General features: G+C 32.7%; 1 pseudogene across 1 annotated transcript in view; it reads right to left on the bottom strand.

The window, feature by feature from the left end:
- LOC143239990 (SLIT-ROBO Rho GTPase-activating protein 1-like) overlaps positions 1-24545 on the bottom strand; it is a 124759-nt pseudogene that overhangs the window by 77458 nt on the left and 22756 nt on the right. The window lies entirely within an intron of this gene.

Here is a 24545-nt window from a genome sequence, read left to right as displayed (position 1 = left end):
ATTAAAATGGAATACTGTACTGCTCAGATATATTAGCAGTAGATATATAAGAATAAGTTTCTGAATATGACCCATCAATGGGTGAACAAAATTCTAAGGTGTCTCATGGAGTGAAATGTTAAATGTATAGACTATCAGAGAAGAATGTATTATCTAATAGGTAAAAATGATAATTAACCATCATCTGCAGGATAGGTGTAGTTATAGCTAAATAAGATGAATTTATATATTTTACAATGTCTATATATCAATGATTTTTCCTATCAATTTGGGCCTTTATGAACTTGAATTTTTCTACACTTAAGCACACAAATGAGATGTTAACATGATATATTTGAAATACAGTCTGTACAAATGAACAACAAGCTGAAAGACGTGATACTAGAGATACTGTTAAATCTGAGTAGTAGTACAATGCCTGAGCTGAGTGATGATTCATGTGAATGGGGAGTTGAGAACATGATATATAATATATTAGTGAATTAGAAAGTAACTTCTTTAAGGCTAAAATGTACAATATTTTTGTTCTTTATTAATGAAGTATTTTCTACAAATTGAAACGAGATAAATATATAAAACAAGAATTTATATTTTGCATAATTCTGTAACAAGCTATAATATATGAATATACTTTAGGTAGTTGTTAGCCTGAATGTTTAGTACTTGCCCACTGCTGTGGTGAGCTTAGAATACAATAAGGTCCATATCTAAGTTACACTTTTTGTTTGTGTGTATATAGAGAGAAGGGGGCTATGCATAGTTAAACTACAAATGTAATTTGTACACATATTTTAACTTGATAATTCTTGTTAAAATATCTTTTTATTTAATTTTACTGTTCGTATATTTTGTTTTTATCAGATCTGGAGAAAAACATCAGAAACATATTTTCTGTAATAGTCTGAAAGTTCAGCAATATATACATATATGCTTAATTCTTTACTATCTCATTTGTCTGTTCTCAGCAATACATCATAAAAACATTGGACAAAATCACTCCAAATTCTTTGGAATAACTGTCCAAAAGAGCTCATGAAGTACTTATATATCAGAATAAGAGATCACCAGCAAGGCTGATAAACACATTTGTATGCACTGTGATGATTTCAATTTATAACCAGCGCAAAAAAATCCATGTAAAAAAAAAGGTTATAATTTATAGTAAAAAATATAGTAAGCACCTGATGTGATAGAAAATGAATTAATAGCTAAAGGATACTTTAGTGTGCTTAAACAGTTATTGTAGAGATAATCTGCTTGCATATTGCGACCAGTATTAAAATTTGTAATTACGTCCATCATTAATGTCTGACGACTTCTGGATGACTGAAATTGTTTGTTTTCATTAGAAGTAAAAAAGGGAAAGTATTTTGCTGCTGTAGATAATGAAAAGGGAGACCTCAAAGGTATGTAAGCATTGAAAACTATCACATATTATTGTTTTAATATTTCAAATTTAGGTGTCTTGACAACGTAACATCTAGTTGCTTCACTTGGTGTAGTGAAAGAAAACGTGCAACAAATTAAATATGCAAAATTGAATGAATTAATGGATGAAGTGTTATGTTAATGAGTGATTCAGTCCAATGCCAGCTAGTGAATTCCATAGTAAAAGTCCGTTCCTCTGTAATTCAGTTGGTAAGCTAGTAAGTGAATTTGTTAGCACGTTTATTGTCGAACAATTAGCGAAGAAATACTGCAAATAAATTTATAAGTGAGTGAGTTAAATATAGTTTAAGAATTTCTGATCAAGTGTTGTTTGTTTTCCAAGTTAGACCTACCAATGAATATAGGCTGTATAAATCGCCATTGAAGAAATAAATAAATTCGTTATTATTACGTGATCTTACTTGGCATTACTTTTACCAGATAATCCAAAATTATCTGTCTAACGATAAAACATAAAACAACACAGTCCTATTTTATCCACAAAATCATAATCTCCAGCAAGTATTTTGTGTAAAAATACAAGTTGAATTCTGGTACTTCGCTTGTTATTTGAGATTCTTCTCTTAAAACTTAACATTCAAATAAATATGACGTGCTTATTATATGGTGGCTTAGCAACAACAATTAAAACTATTACAAAGTTCAATTTGCTGTTTTATGTGGAAAACTCAACTGAAAGCTTGTTCATCTTAAACTTTTGTTTTTAAAGAAGCACTCAGCAAAATAATATTTTCAAATTGCTAATCATTGGAGCAATAAAAATAATTTTTCTTTTCAATAAAACCAAAACCTCCTATAATCAACGTATTTTTTTTGTCCATCGATGTGTTTGGAAAGAAATGTACAGAAAGACAGAAAGGCAAACAAATGAAATATTAATCTGTCTGTGTCTGACTAGATTGATAACTCTTCCTTCACTACAGTGGTGGTACCTACAGGCTATGTTAATGGGTCATTTGATATACACAAATATAGAGAAAGTTGGTTTTGATTTAAAAACAACAACATTAAATCAACAGAAATAATTTCTGAAAGTCGTTGTAGACGCTACAATCGAAGCAATCACAGTAACCCTACTTCTGTTTGACCATGTGATTGAAGTCAAAACAGCCCACTCCGATTATTCAGAATGAGAGCTAACTTGTTACTTGTAGCCTGGCCTTTACAAAACTGTGTAGGAAGCGTGTTGACGAAAGGAACTTTTCTCACAATGATCCTCTTACAGGATCTGACAGTTGAATTACTTGTTTCTCGTGCAATTAATGAGAATTTCTTAGTAAAATTGAAAGAAAAAAAAGATATCTAATAATACATACTGTATCTGCTTAGGATCACCTCTAGTGTGTTGTTATATGTGCTTCTGATAAACTGAGAAGAAAAAAGTTAGCAAATGTTCCTATTCCGAAATAACCATTTACACAGTAGATAAATTATTTATTTAGAATTGTCACTCAAAAATACGCAAGAAATGCTCGAAGTCGCATCTAATTTTGAACTGATAAATTAGACCTAAATTAGCTAGTGAACAGTCCCATCGCCTGCTTCTGTATGATCGAATAGTGGTGTTTACCCATTACATTATATTGCATTGTCTAACTGTCTATTTACATAAGTATACAATTTACAACACTAACAGATAGTTTAATATACTTTGTATCGATCAGCAAAGTTTTTGTTTTTAACAAAACATAATACGCTATAGAAAAGTGCCTTCAGAACTGGTTCGAACCCTTGCGTCGTACAGTGAGTGAACTAGTTTCCGTTTGTTAGTTCCACTTCACACGCAGGCGGAATGTACCGAAATAAACGGAACAGATGGGAACTGCAAGACTCACATGAGATTTGAATATAATATCACCGTTACGTGAAATGAGGTTTGTTTGTTTTTTAAACAGAAATAAAATATTGAAATTATAATGACAAAAACTTCCAAAAATCGTCTCCGTTATAAAGGAAATTTGTTAATTACGCTACATAACACAAAGTAACGCTGTTCAGCTAGCCAATTGGAGCCAACGTGATGTGTGACATTGGGGCATGTCAGTTGTTCGTGCAGCGAAGCGCAGAAACCACGTGACAACACAGATGTTAATCCTTTAGACCTAACAGGATCTCAATTCATGCACATGTTGGACTTCGTCAGTGAATAATACAGATGTAATATATGATTTAAACATTATGCTGCGAATACTGTTTAAAAATTTAATTTCTAGTATTGCGCAAAATTATTTCCTCCCTATTTGTGAGATAAGTGTAATATGCTTTTTGTTTTCGAGACGACTTTTCAGTCTTTATGCTAAGTCCATCAGATTTTTGTCGTATTTACACTAAATTTGTCTGTATTCAACATCCGACTTCTTGTCTTTTCAACATGAAACTTCGCATTGCATTGAATATCATAATTATAACAAAAATTAGCAATACTCAGCGTATATCACACGTCAGCGAAATTTTATAATGAATAAAACAAGGTCTACACTTCTACCTTGTCCCCTCCCCGCGGTGGCTCAGCGGTAAGTGTGAGGGGTTGTAACTCTTTGTACAGCAACAAAATTCTGAATTATGTAATCCATGTGTTTAAGAAGAAGTTTTCTTTAATGGTTAATGTTCCACAATAATAAAGTCAGATATACTGTTTTACAGATAAAAAAATAAACAATAAAACCTTTATTTAAAACACAGCTTAAAAGAAAATATTAAATATACGTTAGCATAATAAGAAAACTGTGTTCGTGCGGGCACAAACTAGAATGGTGAAGCTGAAATTGCGAATAAATGTCATATGTTAAGAACTAAAAAGGGACAGTATAGTTTTTTATGGCCCACTATATTAACTTTTATTAAACAGATTTAACTTTACTTGATGGACTATTAGACCAGTACCTGGGATCCTAAGTTAGTGTAGCTACAGATAAAGAACTTAATTGAAAATGGGCAAGTTGAGATTAGAAATAAAAGCTTCTGATCATATGGTATATTAAAAATGCAGAGCTGATTAAAGTGAAATCGAGAAGCGACGAAGTCCTGCCGAGACGGCCCTTACAAGAGAAATTGTTCAGTTAATTAAAATGTTGTTTTTAGCACAAAGCTAAACAATGGGCTATCTGTACTTTGTTCGTCGAACTATAAATTTTAGCGTTCATATCCGTAACTTCACCTATGACAAACCAGGGGGCCATCAAAATGAGATATGTTTAGAAACATCATACCACCATCAAGTGGACGTCCTAATGGAGTTAAACATCGAAACACCTCGTAAACAGATTTGTAAAATACTGAGGAACAAACATATCATCAACAAATTTCTTGGATTAACCTGAAATAACGACATTTACTAAAATTCATCTTTAGCCGTTAACACCAAGTTACTGAACATAACCAAGAGTTCCGTTTATTACTAGGAAGGTAGAAATGGTGTCTCTTGGAAATTAATTAAAACCTTACAGATAAATGAGTTTTTATGCAACACGAGATGAAAGTTGCAATCAAAATCTTGAAGAAAACATCTGAGTATTCTTGAGGCTTGTATAATGTACTCTAAATGGTGGCTACCTGTTTATTGGATGCATTTTTTCAGTGAATGGAGATGAAGGTTAACAGAACGAATAGCTTGATTTTGGTTACAATAGCCTAACTTAGTTCAAAAATGGGGAAGATGGTTTAGTATACAAGCTACCTTTTGTAGTAAGTATAAAAATCATGAGTAACATTTTGTTTTCAATTTGGTAATTATTCGCCAAGAAATTAATATTGCGTGTTTACAAGAAAACACATGTATAATAAGAGTTAAACATATATGAATATCGCAACAAATAATGTTACTGAAAAAATTTCGCCAATAAAGGCACAATGTTTCATCTAAAAGCTTCTGTTCGAAATATACAGTTCAAAAACTATTTACTTGTAATACCTCATAGCACTAATCACGTCAATTAAAAAACTTCCAACATTTAGTGTTAACTTAATTATCTTTCTTACCATCATTCATGTTTCATTTTGTGTTTATAAGCATATATCTTTCAGAAGACTATCAGTAAAAATAATGTGCCTGTTGTCAAGGTAACCTATAATATGCCCCGTTGCCATGGTAATCTACATTCTAGAGTCTAGTATGTATGTACGTTTTGGAATTTCGCACAAAGCTACTCGAGGGCTATCTGTGCTAGCCGTCCCTAATTTAGCAGTGTAAGACTAGAGGGAAAGCAGCTAGTCATCACCACCAACTCTTGGGCTACTCTTTTACCAACGAAAAGTGGGATTGACCGTCACATTATAACGCCCCCATGGCTGGGAGGGCGAGCATGTTTAGCGCAACTCGGGCGCGAAACCGCGACCCACAGATTACGAAGCTCACGCCTTAACGCGCAAGGCCATGCCAGGTCTTCTAGAGTCTAGACTATAACTTCAATCTAAACTGTACCTCATTGTGATGTTAATCTAGACTATATTTTCAATCTAAGAGAATAAAAAGTGAAGATATAATCAAATTAAAATAGTTTTCCCATGTACGTCAGGTGTAATTCTTTGTTTTTTTATTTTGACTATAATTTCTATAATCACTCAGAGAATTATCACATTTATTCATTGGTGCATATTTTGCGAGCCAACTGCTATTCCAAATTTTTTCCGGTAAAGTAAAATATCATGCTTTCAGTTGCAGTTTTTAAAAAGACTAATGACCTTTCTTTCAGCAGGGTATATTATTGACTCAAGCTATTTATAGCATTACATCTGGGAACACAAAGAATAAAAAATAAAAAAAAGAGATAGGAACGTTCTACCCGGACTTCTCAGACGACAATGTTACGACGGATAATCAACTCTAACAGACACATTTAAGAAGAGTAAAGGTTCACTGTAACGTTGTCGGTATTGTATATAATATGTAGTTACTAAATGATACCAGACGAAGTTTATTGTAACGTTGTCAGTATTCTATATAATATGTAATTACTAAGTAATACCAGAATAATAATTTGATAACATTTGTTGTTTAACTTGCACAGAAAGAACTGTTATAAGTTTAGAGTACAACAACTACGAAATATAACTGACCTTAACATGTAATGATATTAAAATAAAACTGTTATAAGTTTAATATCTAGTCAACACAAACCATATCTAACCTCATAAAACTGTGATACCACATATAACATTTTTATAAATTAAAATCCAATGAAGCCGAATTAACCTTACGACATCTGCTCCGACAACACAAAATCTGTGATCTGTAATTTTTATGTGACCATTGTTCCGGTTAAATAATTTTCATTTGAATTAGTTTTTATACTTTTACAATGCGATTCAATTTAAGTGTTAGTTTTTGTTTGTTTGTAAAAGGTGTTACAGAAATATCTTCTTGAATAACAAGAGAAAGTTAAACATTTGTAGTCAAACTTCTTACCATTTTCTATTTAAAAAATCGATAAACAAGGATTATTAGAAATGTCATAAAACGTTTAAATTAAACTCTGATCATCGTTCACGCTCAGGGAAATCACACGTTGAAGTAGTTTCTAGTACCGCTTTTTTTATATTTCGTGAGAGTATCATTAGAAGTAAGACAAATACTTAACGAGAAACAACTTGCTTCTGTTATTATGATCCCTATATCCTGCAATTATCTATATCTGCGCTAGAGGAAATGTCTGTCTGGGTTCAGTACAATCCGCAAGCAGGATTTTGAAATAAGCACACACTCACACACATATATACACAATAAGATTACATAACTACTAATTCAAAACGCCATTCTTTGTTAAGAATGAAACAGAATGTTATAAGTATCATTTCCTTCCTTCAGTGGACGTTATCAACTCTTTATACATGATGCAACAGTCTAGCCATCCGAACCCCGGTTACAACGAATTAAACGTTCAATCAAGTTCATTGGAAGTATCAGTTAATTTAGTCTCTAAGTATTAATCGGCTCACAGTTATCGTCGTCGGTAAGTATTCTTCAAAACAACACATATATATACACATAGCCTCTGCATCTATCTGTCCGTCTGGTGATAGACAAATATCGAACCGTAAGTTAATTAATTAGAAAAAAACACAAAACAAACGAACCTGAGCAATAGTGAATCTGATTGACAAGTCCAACTTCAAGTAAATTTTATCACCGATCAAAGCTTTCAAAAAACATCTTACAGAGTTTTTGAAGTCGTGGATGCGTTATAAGAGTAATGGTCAAATCTTACTATTCAGCCTATTAGGAATAGTCTACGAGATGGTGATTGGTTCTGTTGACTAGTTATCTTCTGTCTCTCTAATTTATCAAATCAAAATTAGGGACAGCTGAAGCAAATAGCCCTTGGGTAGCTTTAAGCGAATATCGAAAATAAACAAAACTTATATATTATGAAAAGAAATTATTTCCATAAATCAAAATTGAAGTATTATTATATCACAATAATGGCTTCGAAAATATTTCACTTTTCTCTCTTATATCCACTTTTTCAAATATAAAGTGAGTAGCAACGTGCAAAATAATTTTCTCGGTAAATAATCTGTGAAACACTGGCGTATGTACCCAAGAAACACTGCTCAAAGCATTCTACTATGTTTTTGGAAATAACACTAGGTGGTGCCAGATTATCAACTGTTCAGTGTTGTTTATTTATAACAGAAGGGGGACTCGAATAAATATTTCGGAATTCTACATATATTATCTTTATTATCTAAAGCAGAATAAAAGAATTACATAATATTTAAGTAACATTGTTGCCGTAACGATAATTTAATTAAAACCAAATCACAGAGAAAGTGAAGTAATAACAAACAAAAATATTAAGAAAAGTACATATTAAAAAAAGTGCCATTTAACAGAAGACAATACGTTACTATGTGTTAGTGAAGCTTGTTTGATGTGAAGTTTCTTTAATCACTAATTCAAGATTAGTATTGATCAGTTTATATCCTGTTTGTTCAATATATTGAAGTAAAGGAAGTACAGGGGTCACTCAATTTTTTTGTTTTTTGAAATCCCCATATGTTCATTGTCTCTAACCAGTAAACATCGTTTAGTTTTGACAATATCGGAGGCCTCAGTCTTCATAGATGTAACTATATGCAATTCATAAACAAAGATAAATTGGTCTTCAGTACGGAAAAAATTCTGTATGCGTATGTACGTTTAAAAACTAATGCGAAATAAATTTTAGGGTAGTAAATAGTTTAATTTGGCTTTTAAAGTTAAGTTTTGTTTATTAATGTGTGGAAGACAAAAGTATATAATGAGTTTGGATATAGTTGGTAGTCTGAATGAATTTGTGAGCTTCTTAATTAGAAGGTATTAGTAATTTATTGTAATAAATATTGTGGGTAGCTGTTACGTTTTAAAGTATCTTGTGTGAAATAACTTTCGTATTTCACAAAAATATTAGTTATGCGGACAAGATTAAAAATACATCATAATAAAAAAAACAAGGAAGCAACATAAATATAGTTCGAATTGAAGTCAGAGTACACTGTAACTGTTTTTTTAAACAAACAAATCTCAAGAGAAAGTATCATTAAAAACCAAACAAGTGAGCCATGTCATGCATCAAAGGTTGTTTATCAATCACCCATTGATAGATAGGACTATAGATAGGTAACAGCGAGGATATACAACTGTAGAATTAATTTATTTATCCTAAATCTCCTAGGTTTGCCGAAACGCTTAAAATATTATAACGGATTATGACAGAAAATATGGCTAACAAGTAAGGTACCCAGGTTAGTTATTAGAAAATGTATTGGGCCCGGCATGGCCAAGCATGTTAAGACGTTCGACTCGTAATCCGAGGGTCGCGGGTTCGAATCCCCGTTGCACCAAATATGCTCGCTTTTTCAGCTATGGGGGCGTTATACTGTGACGGTCAATCCCACTATTCGTTGGTAAAAGAGTAGCCCAAGAGTTGACGGTGGGTGGTGATGGCTAGCTCCTTCCCTCTAGTCTTACACTGCTAAATTAGGGACGGCTAGCGCAGATAGCCCTCGAGTAGCTTTGCGCGAAATTCAAAACAAACAAACAAACAAGAAAATGTATTATAATTTTCATGACTAGGAATGTAAGAAGAGTATATGAAATTAGCTTTATTAATCCTTAGTTCTGATCAATGCAGATAGCTTGTTGAGTCATATATTAATTACAACAGTTTGAATCAAGTCAAGAAGAAAGGCGATTATTTCTTAAGCGTTTGTTGTCTCAGTCTAGTTTAGACTCTACCAGGCTTCTAGAGGAGAGATAATGTTTTTGGTTTAGCTCTAACACTAAAATACTTTATTCAAAGGGTGATTCTCTTTTCGTTTAGGAAAAAAAACGGATGTGTATCGGTTACCTTTATAACAATAGAGACAACTAACATATATCTGTGAAAATATGACAAGCACGTGGCCATTCAAAATATGAAATATACCTCACTAAAAAGTACAACCGAATGATCATACAAAAACTTAAATATATTTCACTAAAAATATCAAACACGTGGTCATACAGAAGATTAGATATACCTCACTAAAAATATCAAACACGTGTTGTCATGCAAAAGAAAGACGAAATATATAATTCTAAGATACAGATTCAGTGATTGACACTCTCTCTCAATAAAATAAGGGAAGGTATCATTATTGTCAGTAGCACACTGGTACTAATAAATCATTGATTTTATTATTTTACTGACAATGTCGATCATGGAAACTTTATGTCAAAATGTTGAACTGCAATTTCAGAAAAGCACCACACAGTTTATGGAATATATAACTCGTAGAAATACCAACCACGTGGTCTTACAAGACAAAAATAGAATATCATTCATAAAAATATATCTGGTCTTATAAAAGAAATTGTGGGCTTGCAAAAATAAAGTAGAATATATTTCATAAAAATGTCAATCATGCAGATAACGAGAAAAATGCGTCATAATAAAGGAAGTTAGGAAGCAATATAAATATAGTTCGGATTAAACGTTCAGGTAGGCTGGAAGAACTTTTCTTTAAACAAATAAATATCAATAGAATTATTTTAGTGAACTCGGACCAGGTCTAAGATGAAATTCTCATTTAAAAAGACAAATAAAATAGAAATACTGCATTACGAAAGAAAAGACAGTGGTCCACGTGACCAAAAAGAATGCCTAACCAAATTCTTCATTATCAAAAGGAAAGAAAAGACAGTTTATTTGTTTGCAATTCAGCTAGTTAGGCTATCTTTGCTGTACTAACCACAGGTATCAAAACAACGTTCGCTATCGTTATAAGTTTTCAGACTAACCGCTAAACTGTTGGAGGTGGGGTCTGGATAGAAAAAAGGACCATAAATCTAAATTGAACGATAAATTAATACATTAATAGAACACAGAGAAGGAATCACATGACTGAAAAGGGGCCCAGCTAAAACTCCACAATGAAAAAGAGAAAGAGACAAAGACGAGTGGAAACACAAAAGCTGTCTTTGCATGCAAAACTTTATTGCTTAAATTTAGTTGTTTCTAGAATAAACCCTACAAACAGTATTCAGTTTTATATAAAAAAGCAACAAAAAAGTTTGAACAGCACGATATTGATAATTATACATATTTCAGATAAAATAATTTTATATAAATAAATAGTAATTAACCAAACTTACAGGATTTTTCACAGTTTAGGATGTCGTTTTGCTCTCCCTATTGCACTATGTGTTTTTCAAAGTTCATTTTCTGTATACATACAGTCCAAGAGATTGTTCTACATATAACTTCTAGTTCTAAGGTGTCAACATGGACAACTCTGGCCCGGCATGGCCAGGTGGTTAAGGCGCTCGACTCGTAATCTGAGTGTTTCGGGTTCGAATCCCTATCACACCAAACATACTCGCCCTTTCAACTGTGGGGTTGTTATAATGTTACGGTCAATCCCACTGTTCATTGGTAAAAGAGTAGCCCAAGAGTTGGCGGTGGGTGGTGATGACTACTTTTCCTTCCCTCTAGTCTTACACTGCTAAATTGGGGACGGCTAGCGCGGATAGCCCTTGAGTAGCTTTGCGCGAAATTAAAAAACAAACAAACTTAAACTAATTTGTCACCACAGCAAAGCCTACTCACTTCTGACAATGACAGAAGAAGGTTAATGGCCCCGATAAAAACAAACAGTGAATGAGAAGTTCATAAAGCAATTTGTAGATTATAAACTAAACTCAGTTTTTAACCTCGTTGCGAATTACATACTAAAAATGTGTATTGTTTATTCCTCAAACTTTATTATTTTCATTGTCCTTTTATATTTATATATATATCTTCATTATGTGTACAAAAATAGCAATGTACAAATTTTGGAAACATTGTTGATTTGGTTCTTTTGACACATTTTTCAAAAAAAGAAGTACAATAGTTTTAGTCACTATATACTTGCTTTTATGAAAAATAAAGGTATGAAGAAACTTGAGTTGACATTTAAATGGACAAACACGTTTGCACTTTGAACATTTTCATAAATAAGATTGTATTGCCATCTGTTGACAATGATCTGTAAAATTATAATATATCTATATAAGTATAAAAGTGCTGTCCGTCATCTGTCCACGTAAGTACTTCGCAGGGTGTAGATGAATATTCACCAGAATTGGTATGGAGGTTCAGTGAATTCTTGTAGGGTTAAATACAAATCTGCAGTTTCATGTTTTGTAATTTTTATGGGCGTTTATGCGTTTTTTCTTACAAATACATATAAGGGAAGCAATTTTTCATGTCCTAAAATAAATTTTGATTAATCATGAATTTACATAACTTCCGTCCGGGGACAGGTACTCCAGCTGGTATAGAACATAAATCGATGACTTCGATATAATAAACAGAAAAAAAAATACTATCAGAGATGTTATGTAGAGAAAAATAAATACATTTTCCATACTTAAAATAATACATTGTAAAATTACTATGTGTAAGTTTCTAAGTTTTGTCTTTGATTTTAAATTACAAAGTTAGTTAAATAGTTTGGCTAACTGAGAGAGTGACTGATTATATTAATTAAATAGAGGGCTGGAGAAGAGTTTAGAGTCTAGTCTCTACAACGTTTTTTAAAAACATGTTGTTACAAAACTGTTATTGTTTTATATTTTTTAAGAAACTTTACATAAAGTGTTTCTTAAAAACACGTTTTACATTTTTTAAAAAGAAACTACGCATAAAAGTGTTAGAGTTCATATTATTATTTCCGTCAGTAATGTTAAACAATAACAATTTTGTCACAAGTCAAAAGAAACGAAAAACATGTTAGAATTCATATTATTGCCGGAAATGGTTATATTGTAATATTTGTTCGTATAAATTTTATATTCACAGAATGCTTGAAAAATGCATGTCTTTCATTTCACTATTATTACCTTTATGCATTTGACATCTATTTGTTACATGAAAAATGAAATTTTGGACCTTTCTGTTTAAAAATATCGACCCTCTGTTCAGGTAATACGCAGCTAAGGAAGGCTTGTATGATATATATTTTCAACACTTTATGCACAATGTCGTCTGTCCAAAGCTACGATACTCCTTTACTTTCATATATTCATATATATTATTCAAGACTTAATGAGAAACTGTTACTCAAAGTAATAATGATATACATTTGTTCCCTCTATTTTTATTTAGCTGTTAGAGACTTGGAAGTACAGGTCAATTTGTCCGATTTAATTGTATACTTTTTTACCTTATTAAAACAATTTAATAGTTTAGTTCGTGTCAACGTTACTTGTGTACGAATATTATCAAGAGGAAATATATTCAAATGCAGGAGAAGGACACAGTTTATAGTTTACGGGAGTTGATCACAGTTCATGATAACATGTTCAAAGTCCGATGTACTTTTTCATTGTTCACTGGGCTCAACCTGATGCAAGTGGTTCAACCCTAGAGCCCATGGTTTTAATGGGACCCGTTGATAATTTTATTCCATGTAAAATTACATGGGATATAGGACTCAGAAAACTTTAAATCTGCCATTGCCTAATGCCCATGTAGCGGGGGCCCGGCATGGCCAAGCGTGTTAAGGCGTTCGACTCGTAATCCGAGGGTCGCGGGTTCGAATCCCGGTCGCACCAAAACATGGCCGCCATTTCAGCCGTGAGGGTGTTATAATGTGACGGTCAATCCACTATTCGTTGGTAAAAGAGTAGCCAAAGAGTTGGCAGTGGGTGGTGATGACTAGCTGCCTTCCCTCTAGTTTTACACTGCTAAATTAGGGACGGCTAGCGCAGATAGCCCTCGCGTAGCTTTGCGCGTAATTAAAAAAACAAACAAACGATAACTTTATTTTCAAAAATGTAGTGGAGGTGGAACTTTCTGCAGCTATAGGGTATGCATAAGGGTAAGTTTATTCATGAAAAAGTGCGGATAACTCGTGAAAATTGCTCCTGTGTGGCTATGATTACACATTATTGTATTTTGCTATATAAATATCCTACGTAAGGATTGTGACATTTTCTTCTATCCACAACTTTATCCGTAATGACATGAAACTATCATTTTTTCCGAGACTCTTTTTTTTTTTTAATCACCCTTGGCACTACGCTTGCATCTGTGGTATAACATGATTATATTAGCGTCTTATGTTATTAGCGTTTGTGTTATTACATCACTGTATTATCGTCTGTGGTATTATACTACTGTATTAGCATGTGCAAGTCATTGTTATAAAGTGTTATTAATCTTCTGTATTGTAGTGGTTTTATATGAAGTAAGTTAGATGCTAACTAAAAAGTGAGGCAACAGGAAAATCCCAAATAAATTTACCATTAAAACAAATATTACATTTCGTTATGAAGATACTTTCATTAAAGTATATCCATGTATACCTTTAAAACTATCCAAACATACTTTTGTTTTTAAAATATGTACACAAGGGTAAGTTCTAGTATCCTTTAGCATCAGTAAGAAAAATTATGAACTTTGATATACAAAGGAAATATAAAACTTCTAGCAACAATGACGACAGTGATTAGTAAGTAATAAAATGTAAATAAAGAAATAGTTACATGTTGTTACTTATAGTAATATAACTTGAAGAATAAATTGTTATGGAAACAGAATCGTAACATTTTAATCATAAAACAAACATTTATTAACAATAAATGTAGAAAGTAAACTAAATTTACTGAGAATAGTAATGATGTTTATAGAAATAACATAGAATAGTTATAAAAAGAAATCGTAATATTATTACCAAAAAATAATAATTGCATTATTACTAAAAATGTATTTGTTCTAGGTTAAACACATAGATACACAATGGGCTATCTATGTTCTGCTAAGGTTTTTTCATCGTAAGTCCAGAGATATTCATTCCGATGTGCCACTGGGGGGCGATAATTGTTTGTTTTTGAATTTCGCACAAAACTACTCGAGGGCTATCTGTGCAAGCCGTCCCTAATTTAGCAGTGTAAGACTAGAGGGAAAGCAGCTAGTCATCACCACCCACCGCCAACTCTTGGGCTACTCTTTTACCAACGAATAGTGGGATTGATCGTAACATTATAACGCCCCCACGGCTAAAAGGGCAAGCATGTTTGGCGCGACGGGGATGCGAATCCGCGACCCTCAGATTAGGAGTCGCACGCCTTAACACGCTTGGCCATGCCAAGCCGGGGCGATACTAAAAAAATTGTTATATTGTACCAAAACAAAATCGTAATACTGTTAACAAAGTAGAATCATAGTATCGTTACTAACACAGAATCGTAATACTGTTAATAAAAAATCGTAACAAAAAATAGCAAACACTGAGTCAAATGCTGTTTGTTAAAGAAGGGATAAATAATTTATTTCCAATAACATTCATGATTTTAGCAAATAAACGTAATAATAAAATTTATCCGGCACGTAAATACTCAAACCAAATTACCTTTAGCTAAATTTTGATAAGTGTCTCCAAAGATTGCTTTGAAACAAAAAAAACTTAGAAAGTTGAGAGGAAACATGAATTACCAAAATAACGATCAGATTTCAGGCCTCTGCGAAACTTTAAAGATCATAAACCGTGTAAAGGTGAAGAAATAAACGTAACTTTGAGAAAATTTTCAATACATATGGCTATTAGATTATTTCGATTTATATGTAAATCTGTCGTGCTATGGTCTGTTTTAAACTATCAGTTTTTTCCATTATATATATTTAAAGAACAGACAGCGTCTTGGTAAATTGGAATTCCTCCTTTTAGTGTTAATGTAATTGCCACTGTTCTTTTAAGTTCATGTGAAACTTGCAGAGAGCACTCATGTATTGCGATAAGAAACAATTAATTTGTGCGCGCTTGTCATTCAGTGAAATATTTTTAATGGTATTTATACTATAAATAAATCATTTAAGTGAGGAATCAGTCAATATAGTATATAAACTGATTGTAAAACCACTATAATAATATCAAACGGTGCATGTAGCTCTCTCAAAACATTTTTATCATCGCTATCTAGCGAATGTTTACTTAACAACATAAAAAAAGTTTATTGAAGATAACATCTGTTGTTTTTGACCGATTTTAAAAACAAGTGGTGTTGTCATTAAACGAGAGAGTTTCAACAGAAGACAACCTTTACCCTGCAAAAACTAAAGAAAGCTTCGGAAGAACAGAACCAGGTGGCGACTTTCGAAACTAGTTAATTGCTGTCAGTTTTTAAATCAAATACCAGTTAGTCAAAGAGCTTTCAGAGTATGACAGGTTAATAAAGAACACAAGGATACTAAGGAACATAGAAGGGAAGGAGTACGTATAAGTATCTTCTCATTCATCTAGCTGTTTGTTTATTTATTAAATTTTAAGTAAACTAAGATTGTATTGCCAAAAAGTTCAATCTCGGAACGAAAATTTGTCATCAAACTATAATTTGTAACACAACTCACTATTCAACCATATTATTCATAACGTATTTTTAGCACACAGATAATTTAAAAATTGTCAAAACTTAGATATAGAGATTTAAACGTTAGCTTCAAATATTTTGGTAAATTTATATTTTAGAAGTATCTGGTTTCTATTATTATTTTACTCTTATATCAGAGTTTGTTACGAAAGACACCTTGACCTGAATAATCTCAAGAAACGACTGGAAACTGAATAATTGCTATGTATTTGACCTTGTTGATTGACCCAGTATTTTTCACTTGATCCAACACTTCACTTTTCACTTAATTTTGTACTTTGCTATCAAAGAAGATTCTTGATTTAAACATAGTGATCTAAATGGGTTTTTCCTGATGACTTTTACAAACAATTAACCTGATATCCTACAAAGTGCCAGTTTGGACTTGGATCATAAAGGATGTGAGCTAAATACACTTTTGTTTCTTTCGGATATTCGGACGAAACTACACAAGGACTACTGTGTTAGCCGCCGTATTTTTGAACTGAAGCACCACAACAGTGGTGTTCAAAGGGTTTTAACAAATGTTAAGTTCGCATGCAACTTCATGTTTAATCTTTTTCTTTGACGCTGAAACCCAGGTCTAATTAAAAAAAACAACGAATAACAAATATCAACATTTTAACACTTCATTAATGGGAAAGATGCGATTGTTTTTACTGTCATTAGAGTCTCATATGTGATGCTGGGACGGAATAAAATACTGGAAAGTCTATGCAGACGAATGACAAGTTAAAAAAATGAAGAAAGCAGTTTGTATATATACGTGGGAAGTTCAAACAAGGATTATTACAAGCACCTCAGTAACAGAGCGACATGTCTGCGGACTTACAACGTTTGAAATCTGGTTTCGATAGACGTGGTGGGCAGAGTACAGATAGCCCTTTGTACTTAACTTCAAACAAGCTTATTACAAATTATATACATATGTTTTTTCATATTAGTTGTTTTCTCGTATCACTGACATTAACTCCACCTACCGCAATATGAGAATCACTGGACTGGAAGAAAGGCAGGTAGTTAACAGCACAGTTAGGTTACTCTAACTGAATACTGGGATATCATCATTCTTATAACACGCCCACGGCCCCAAGCTTTGCTAACAACAAAATCACCTGGTCAGTTAAAAGTTATGAAAAGTTATTTTATAATTGTTATTTTCTAAAACTGAAACATCGAAGTATTAACAAAATAACATATCATTTGTTAACACAATCAAATTATACTAATACAAGCAAAATTGCCTGTCCCTCGTGACGGGAAAATTTTAATCACTCTAGCAAAATTACCCGTTCTCAGCGACGGGAAAATATTTAAGCTTATTTAACAGCTTAAATGATCTTTATTTCATGATCTTTAGAAGGAATAATTGTGTTGCACTCTTGGTTTCATTCAGAGCCAAATACTCTAAACTACTTGTACCACCCACAGCAAAAAGTATCAGGTCATCCCATAAGTAATGTCATTTTTTGTGATAGAATAAGTTTAAATGCATATTTTCTGGCTAAATGAAGTATATTCTCAAAGTCATATAAGTTATATGGGATGACTTGACAGCACTAAGTGTAAACCAGTTCGTTTTTTAACTAGTTTTTGATTTATTTATTTTAGAAGCTCCAGTTATCATGGAGGTGTCAGAGGAGCACATATGGCATATAATGTTTTATCAGTTCAAAAAGGGGAAAAGTGCTACCAATGCTACAGGAAGCATTCAAGAAGTGTACAGTAATGACATTCTGAATGTGAGGAAGTGTCAAAGATGGTTCAGTAAGTTTAAAACTGGTGACAGCAGTTTGACAGATGCAGCTCGCACTGAGAGCCCTGTTGAATTTGATAATAACCTGTTTCTAACAACACTTGAGGAGAATTGTGCTGTAACTGTTGAAGAATTAACCCAAAAACTCAATTCATCTCCTTCCACTGTCAATCGACATTTGTAACAACTTCGTAGAGTTTCAAAGGTAAAAAATGGGTATCACACGAGTTGTCAGCTGATAATTTAAGAGAACATGTAGATATCTACAAATCTCTTCACTCTCGTGAACTTCAAGCTTCGTTTTTGAACCGCCAAGTGACTGAAGATGAGAAATGGGTACTCTTTCAAAATGTAAAGCGCCGCTGACACTGAGTTAGTGCAAGAGAACCAGATAAATCACAGCCAAAATCGAGCCTGTACCTTAGGAAGGTTTTCCTCAGTGTTTGGTGAATAAAGGTGGTGAAATATACTTTGAGCTGTTATAATCAAATCAGACAAACACTGCTGAGAGATACTGCCAACAATTGAATTTACTGAACACTGTACTAAAAAGAGACCTGCTTTGGTGAATCGGAAAAGAGTTGTTTTGAAATGCGCGTTCTCACACTGCTAAGATCATTTCCACAAAAACTGAAGAGCTTGGCTAGGAGAAACTTCCCCATCCCCCTTATTCTCCTGATCCTGTTCCTTCAGGTTACCATCTTTTCAGAAGCTTGTAACATCATTTGAATGAAAAGCAGTTTACTTCTGTGGATGAGTTAAAAAATAGCCATTTATTTTTATAAGCATGGTACTGAAAATCTTTTGAGACTTTGGCAGACTGTTATTGAAAGTGATGAAAAATATATAATTGATTAAAGTTGTTATCTGAGTTCTTTTTTCTCCTTTTAAACATCAGTGTTACAAAAAACATTACTTATGGGATGACCTGATAACTGTTGAGCATTTCAGTCATGCTAAGAGCTGCTCAACAATAACATACGGTAAATCTACATTTTTATTATTTAAGTTACATCACATTTCGAAATCTGAATGATAGTATGATTAATTCCGAATAATTTAGTGTAAAATATCCTGCTTACAAATAAAATTTGGCATCAACATTATTCATGTCTGTTCTCCAGTCATTTCAGAAGTGAATGTTGAATTTTGGCTGCATGTAAAACATTTTAAAGGTAAAACAGACGAACGCTCAGACAGACACCAGGGTTCACACTATGTATAAGATTACTGTTTTTATCTGATTTTCTCTTGGTTATCTAGTAAACTTTTAAACTGTAATATGCAACTTTAAATATTTGGAAGACTAAAATTCAAAATAATACTATCATGTCCTTGAAAAAATGCAATATAAACATTAAAAACCATACTCCATTGGAAATGAGCTTTTAATTATAATGTCATAGCCTCTAATTTTTAATACGTAACATACTAAATATTATATTGAAGTTGACCTGGGTGGATTTTAACGTAACGTGATGGGCGTGGCCTTATGATCTGCATTTTTAGTGATATACATATGTATATATTTGTAAAGCAGCATAGGTTGAAGTTGATGAATAATGCGTGGTTCATTTAATAAGCCACCTAGTTACTTAGCTGGATATTGCTATCGTAAAGTTATTATTTCAGTTTGCTTAATGTAATTTGTTCATTATTGTATATGACAGACGTATAATAACAGTGTTATATAACACTAAGTATTTTGTAAGTTGATTATTGTTGTTCATTGCAAATGTACAGATATAGTATTGTACCACACTGAGTATTTTGTAAGTTGAATATTGTTGTTCATAGCAAATGTACAGATATGGTGTTGTACAACACTGAACATTTTGTAAGTTTATTATTGATGTTCATAGTTAACGTTCAGGTATGGTGTTATGGAACACGGGACATTTTGCGGTTTAATCACTGATGTTTGTAAGAAACACATGGCATGAAATAGGTAGTGCTGTAAGGTATAAAATATTCTAAAGGGAGCTAGATTTTTGAATATTCCCGTTTGGAAAATATATCCTCATTATATGGTAAACAGATATAATTTTTCTTAAAAACAGTGTAAGCAACAACTTTACCAAAGTAGACTGTTGTTTAGTAGCTTATTCTAACTTATCGGATGACTCATTCGAGTGAATCAGTAATAAATGTTATAGCTAAAAAATCAATATGAGTCTACAGAAAATTCAGCCAGTGAAACAATGAACGAAAAAGAAGTATTCTAGTTGAAATGTCAATAAATAATTTTTTGGGTTCCCGTGTGAAATACTTCATCAACATTCTTTTTTAAACTGATTGTTAATATGTTGTGTTTTACCGAACACTGAAGTCTTGGGCAGAAGGAAGAAAGCCACAGTGTTGTAAGTGTTGGAGAATGATATGTAAGAGTCATGTATTCTACAGCATGGTTTGCAGGACTGTGACTATATCGTTGGCTAAAAGTAAAACTTTGTATTTTGTGGTATATTATTATATTGTTATATTTAACATCTTCCTGTGGTGTCTTATTTTGTTGGCTAAAACTTAAGTTTTCCGTAATGTTTTATAATGTTGTTGACTAAAATTAAAACATAAACAGACTTTTGTGATCTCTTATTTTACTGTTAGCTAAAATTAAATTTTTAAACATTGTGCTGTGGTATTTTATAATTTATTATATTGCTGGCTGAAACTGAAATATAAAAAAATATTGCGATGCCTTTTTATACTGTTGGACAAAATTAAACATGAGCAGTCTCCTGTGATGTATCTCAGAACGGTTGGTATGGGTTTTAACACTTTTATAGATAAGCAGAGAACAACGTTTCGACCTTCCTAGGTCATCTTCAGGCTAACAAAGAGAGAATTTGCAACTGACCGTTGCTGGGCACATGTCTTAGGGACTAGAGTATGAACGGCTACGGAATTGTAGGAGGCGTTCGGTTGGATGTTAGGATATTAATTAGTATAGGTATAAATGTGTTCTTTTATAATGGTTTAATTTTGGTTTTAGTTGTTGTAAAAGAACGGTTTCGTTCATACTGTGTTTGTTTATATTTGTTTCCCTACTTAGTATCTGGGTGTTTTCTATTATTATGTTGTGTTTATTTGATTTGCAGTGTTCAAAAACGTGTGAAGGTGTTTTTTTATTCTTTGAATCTAGTTTCCATTTTTATGCTTGTTTCTCCAATATAGAAGTCGTAGCAGTTGTTACATTGTATTTTATAAATAATGTTGGTGTTGTGTTTGTCAGTGTAGTTTTTACATAGTCTGGACTTTAATTTTTTAACTGGTTTTGGAATAAATTTTGTGTTTACTGGAATGTTGTGTTTTGTTATAAGTTTTTCCAAATGTTGGTAATATTTTCGCTGATGTCGGGAACCCGAAAAAATTAACGATTAATTCAACAAAATAAAACAACACTTCATCAACATCAACAAATTTCCTCCAAAACCTGTGGAAACAATTATACGCATACATTTAGATCAACAACAAACAAACAGATACAAGATACAACAAACTACAAAACACCTAACACTGCTGCATGCCATATGTTTCTATTAATAATTTTAAGATTGCCGTGCTGTACCCTACAGATCCGCGTTATGCTGTGCATATTTTAGGAATTGCATAATTAGGAGTCCATAAAAGTTGTACTGAGAATCATATCCCCAAATCTCATAGAATAACCACGTTCAGATCTCGTAAGCACTTCAGCCCATCCAAGTAACTTCCTCCTCTTAAAACTGAACTAATTTTACTAAAATAATCAAATGTATTTCAACAACTGGGTGTGCCATTGTAATAGTAACACTAGAACACAAACGTGGGCTGTTTCGAAGAAATTTCGGCGAACTAATCTGGAAATTCCAGTTTTTAACCTGGATTCAATAATAGGGTCTTCAGGGCACGTTTTAGTCATTATGACATATTCTTTTATATTAATTTATGAGATATTCTTTTTTCTATTTGGTAAGCTGCTGCAGAGAATGGCTGTAGAGTAGCTGTCGGTTTGTTTCTTTGTTTTTTGTTTTTGAACTTCGCGCAAAGCTACTCGAGGGCTATCTGCGCTAGCCGTCCCTAATTTAGCAGTGTAAGACCAGAGGGAAGGCAACTAGTCATCACCACCCACCGCCAATTCTTGGGCTACTCTTTTACCAACGAACAGTGAGATTGACTGTCACATTATAAAATCCCCACGGCTGAAAGGGCGAGCATGTTTGGAGCGACTGGGAATCGAACTCGCGACGAACGAGTTACGAGTCGAACGCCTTAACCAACCTGGCCATGCCGGGCGTAGCTGTCGGATTAATGCCATTTCGTTATGGTTTACCTCATTAATTTGCACGCTATTCTTAAAATGACTGTTTGAAAATAATAACTTTCTTACTTCGGTAAATAATAACTAATTCATCCTGTATGTTTATTTATTAGCACGTTACCTTGAAATTATACCAAATGTAAGTGTTAATTTGACCTTAGTTGCAATAACTTTCTGGCAGTTGGACTGTGAACTTAAATATTTTCTTCCGTTTGAATGTTAGTGACTGTTTATGACTGCTCTATCATTCAGGTTTAGGACAATTTTAATTTTTTACACTGTTATACCTTATCCTGTTTATGAAAATAGAATTAATTAATTTTGTGTATGACAGTATGTTCAAATGAGCTTAAATTAAACTAATTAATATTTATCTGGAATCTTTTAGTTTTATTGGGTTTTTTTTCTGAAACGGTACGTTTTACGAAAGTGATATCTTATACAGGAAACAATGTCTTAACTAGTCACTAAGACTGTATTAATCAATTTAATATATTTTTTCTTTTTTTGTTGTTCGTATAGAATGGGCTTTTAGCCCTTTGCTCATTTCAAATACTGAACGCCATATTTTCGTATTATAAGCCTTCCCGTGAACTGTTGAGGTTTGAAGGACATTTGGTAAAATAGCTCAAACAGAAAAAAAAATCATCTTGATGATACCAACATTATTTTATTTATTCTTTGTGTTTATATAAACTAGGTCCGCGATAAGAACAACAACAAATTATTGTAATTGTCGTTTAACATGTTACATCAGAAAACAAGTAAAGTAACTTGTAGGATTTTACGTTACTGATAAAATGTGTGGCCTCAATCTCATTCCATTTCATATTATAGAAGTACTTACTACACATTTAAAGAAATGTGTTTAAATTGCTTTCTTAGAACAGTAAGTATCTTATTAGTACCATTATAATTTTATCTACATAATTATAATGGGACAGACTTACAGTTATAATAACAAAGAGAAAGAAAAAAATCAAATTACGAGAGTGTTAAAGAACTGAAAACCAAATCTCAGCAGCAGGAGAAACACCGAGAAATGTTTCATTCAATACTTGACTCCTTACCGATCCTTATTAAACAGCTGTCCATTTAATATAATATACTGAAGTGGCACTTACAATGGATCAGAAAGTGTATTTAAGTGCGTATTTGACACCTTTCAGGAAACTTCCCTGAACCTTGGACAGTTCCATAGCAATGGCTTTTTCAGCCAGTTATGTCATTCTCGGTTTTGAATTAAAAAAAATCATAGTAACCGTCACCATAAAATCACTGATAAAACCCGAGTTTACGTAAGTTCACAAAAAAACTACATACTTATATCTCAGAAAAATAAATTATTAACCAAAAAATACATGACATTTTCCCTGACACTGGTTTAATTATTTCCTTTTAACAGTGTCCGGTATTTGTAAAAATACAGTCCCCTCCCTTCATCCCTAAAGGGACATCACTATCTCACGCATTTTAAGCAAAAAACAAACAAACATACAATGACAACGCCTTCCTACGTATCAACTCTGTAACTGACTCACTTTTCTTTGTGGATAAATTGTGTGAAGTCGCGTTTATCAAGAGAACCCTACGTAGCGCGCGACAACGTGCAAAACACGTCGCACCGCCCCTTTCAACTTACTCGAATGTTCGTCTCCCTCGTATACTACATTTATTACAGAACATTCAAGCTAAGATATGAAAACAACAATATGATTATCTTAAAGTGCTAGAGTAATGTATTACATTTGTTTTAAATTGAAAACATAAAAATTGGGCATGGTTATATGCTTCAAAACTACCATCACGCTTAACCTATAAGCTTACCAGTCTGTTATAAAACATATACCCACATTTTTATTTTTCTATATATTATATATACAAATGTATACATATAAATCAAGCCTAATTTTATTACTAACACTTCTAAAAGTGCGTATTATACTGTGATCATAATGGTATTCTTCTCCCCTGTTACACTGGTCATAGTCCAATACCTCTACATTCCATAACAAACGTATTTTCACGGTTCTTTGACTCTGAAAGATTGTTCTCTTTTGATCTTGATGACGTTATAGCTCTTGTTGCTTTGTAGACTTTGACGATGTTGACTTTTATTCCTGGAAAATATTATTCTAATCACTATAAAAGAATCAGAGATAGTGCTA

This window comes from Tachypleus tridentatus, chromosome 13 (genome assembly GCF_004210375.1).
Source record: "Tachypleus tridentatus isolate NWPU-2018 chromosome 13, ASM421037v1, whole genome shotgun sequence".
Classification (NCBI taxonomy): domain Eukaryota; kingdom Metazoa; phylum Arthropoda; class Merostomata; order Xiphosura; family Limulidae; genus Tachypleus; species Tachypleus tridentatus.
This window is presented reverse-complemented; position numbering and strand designations above follow the sequence as displayed.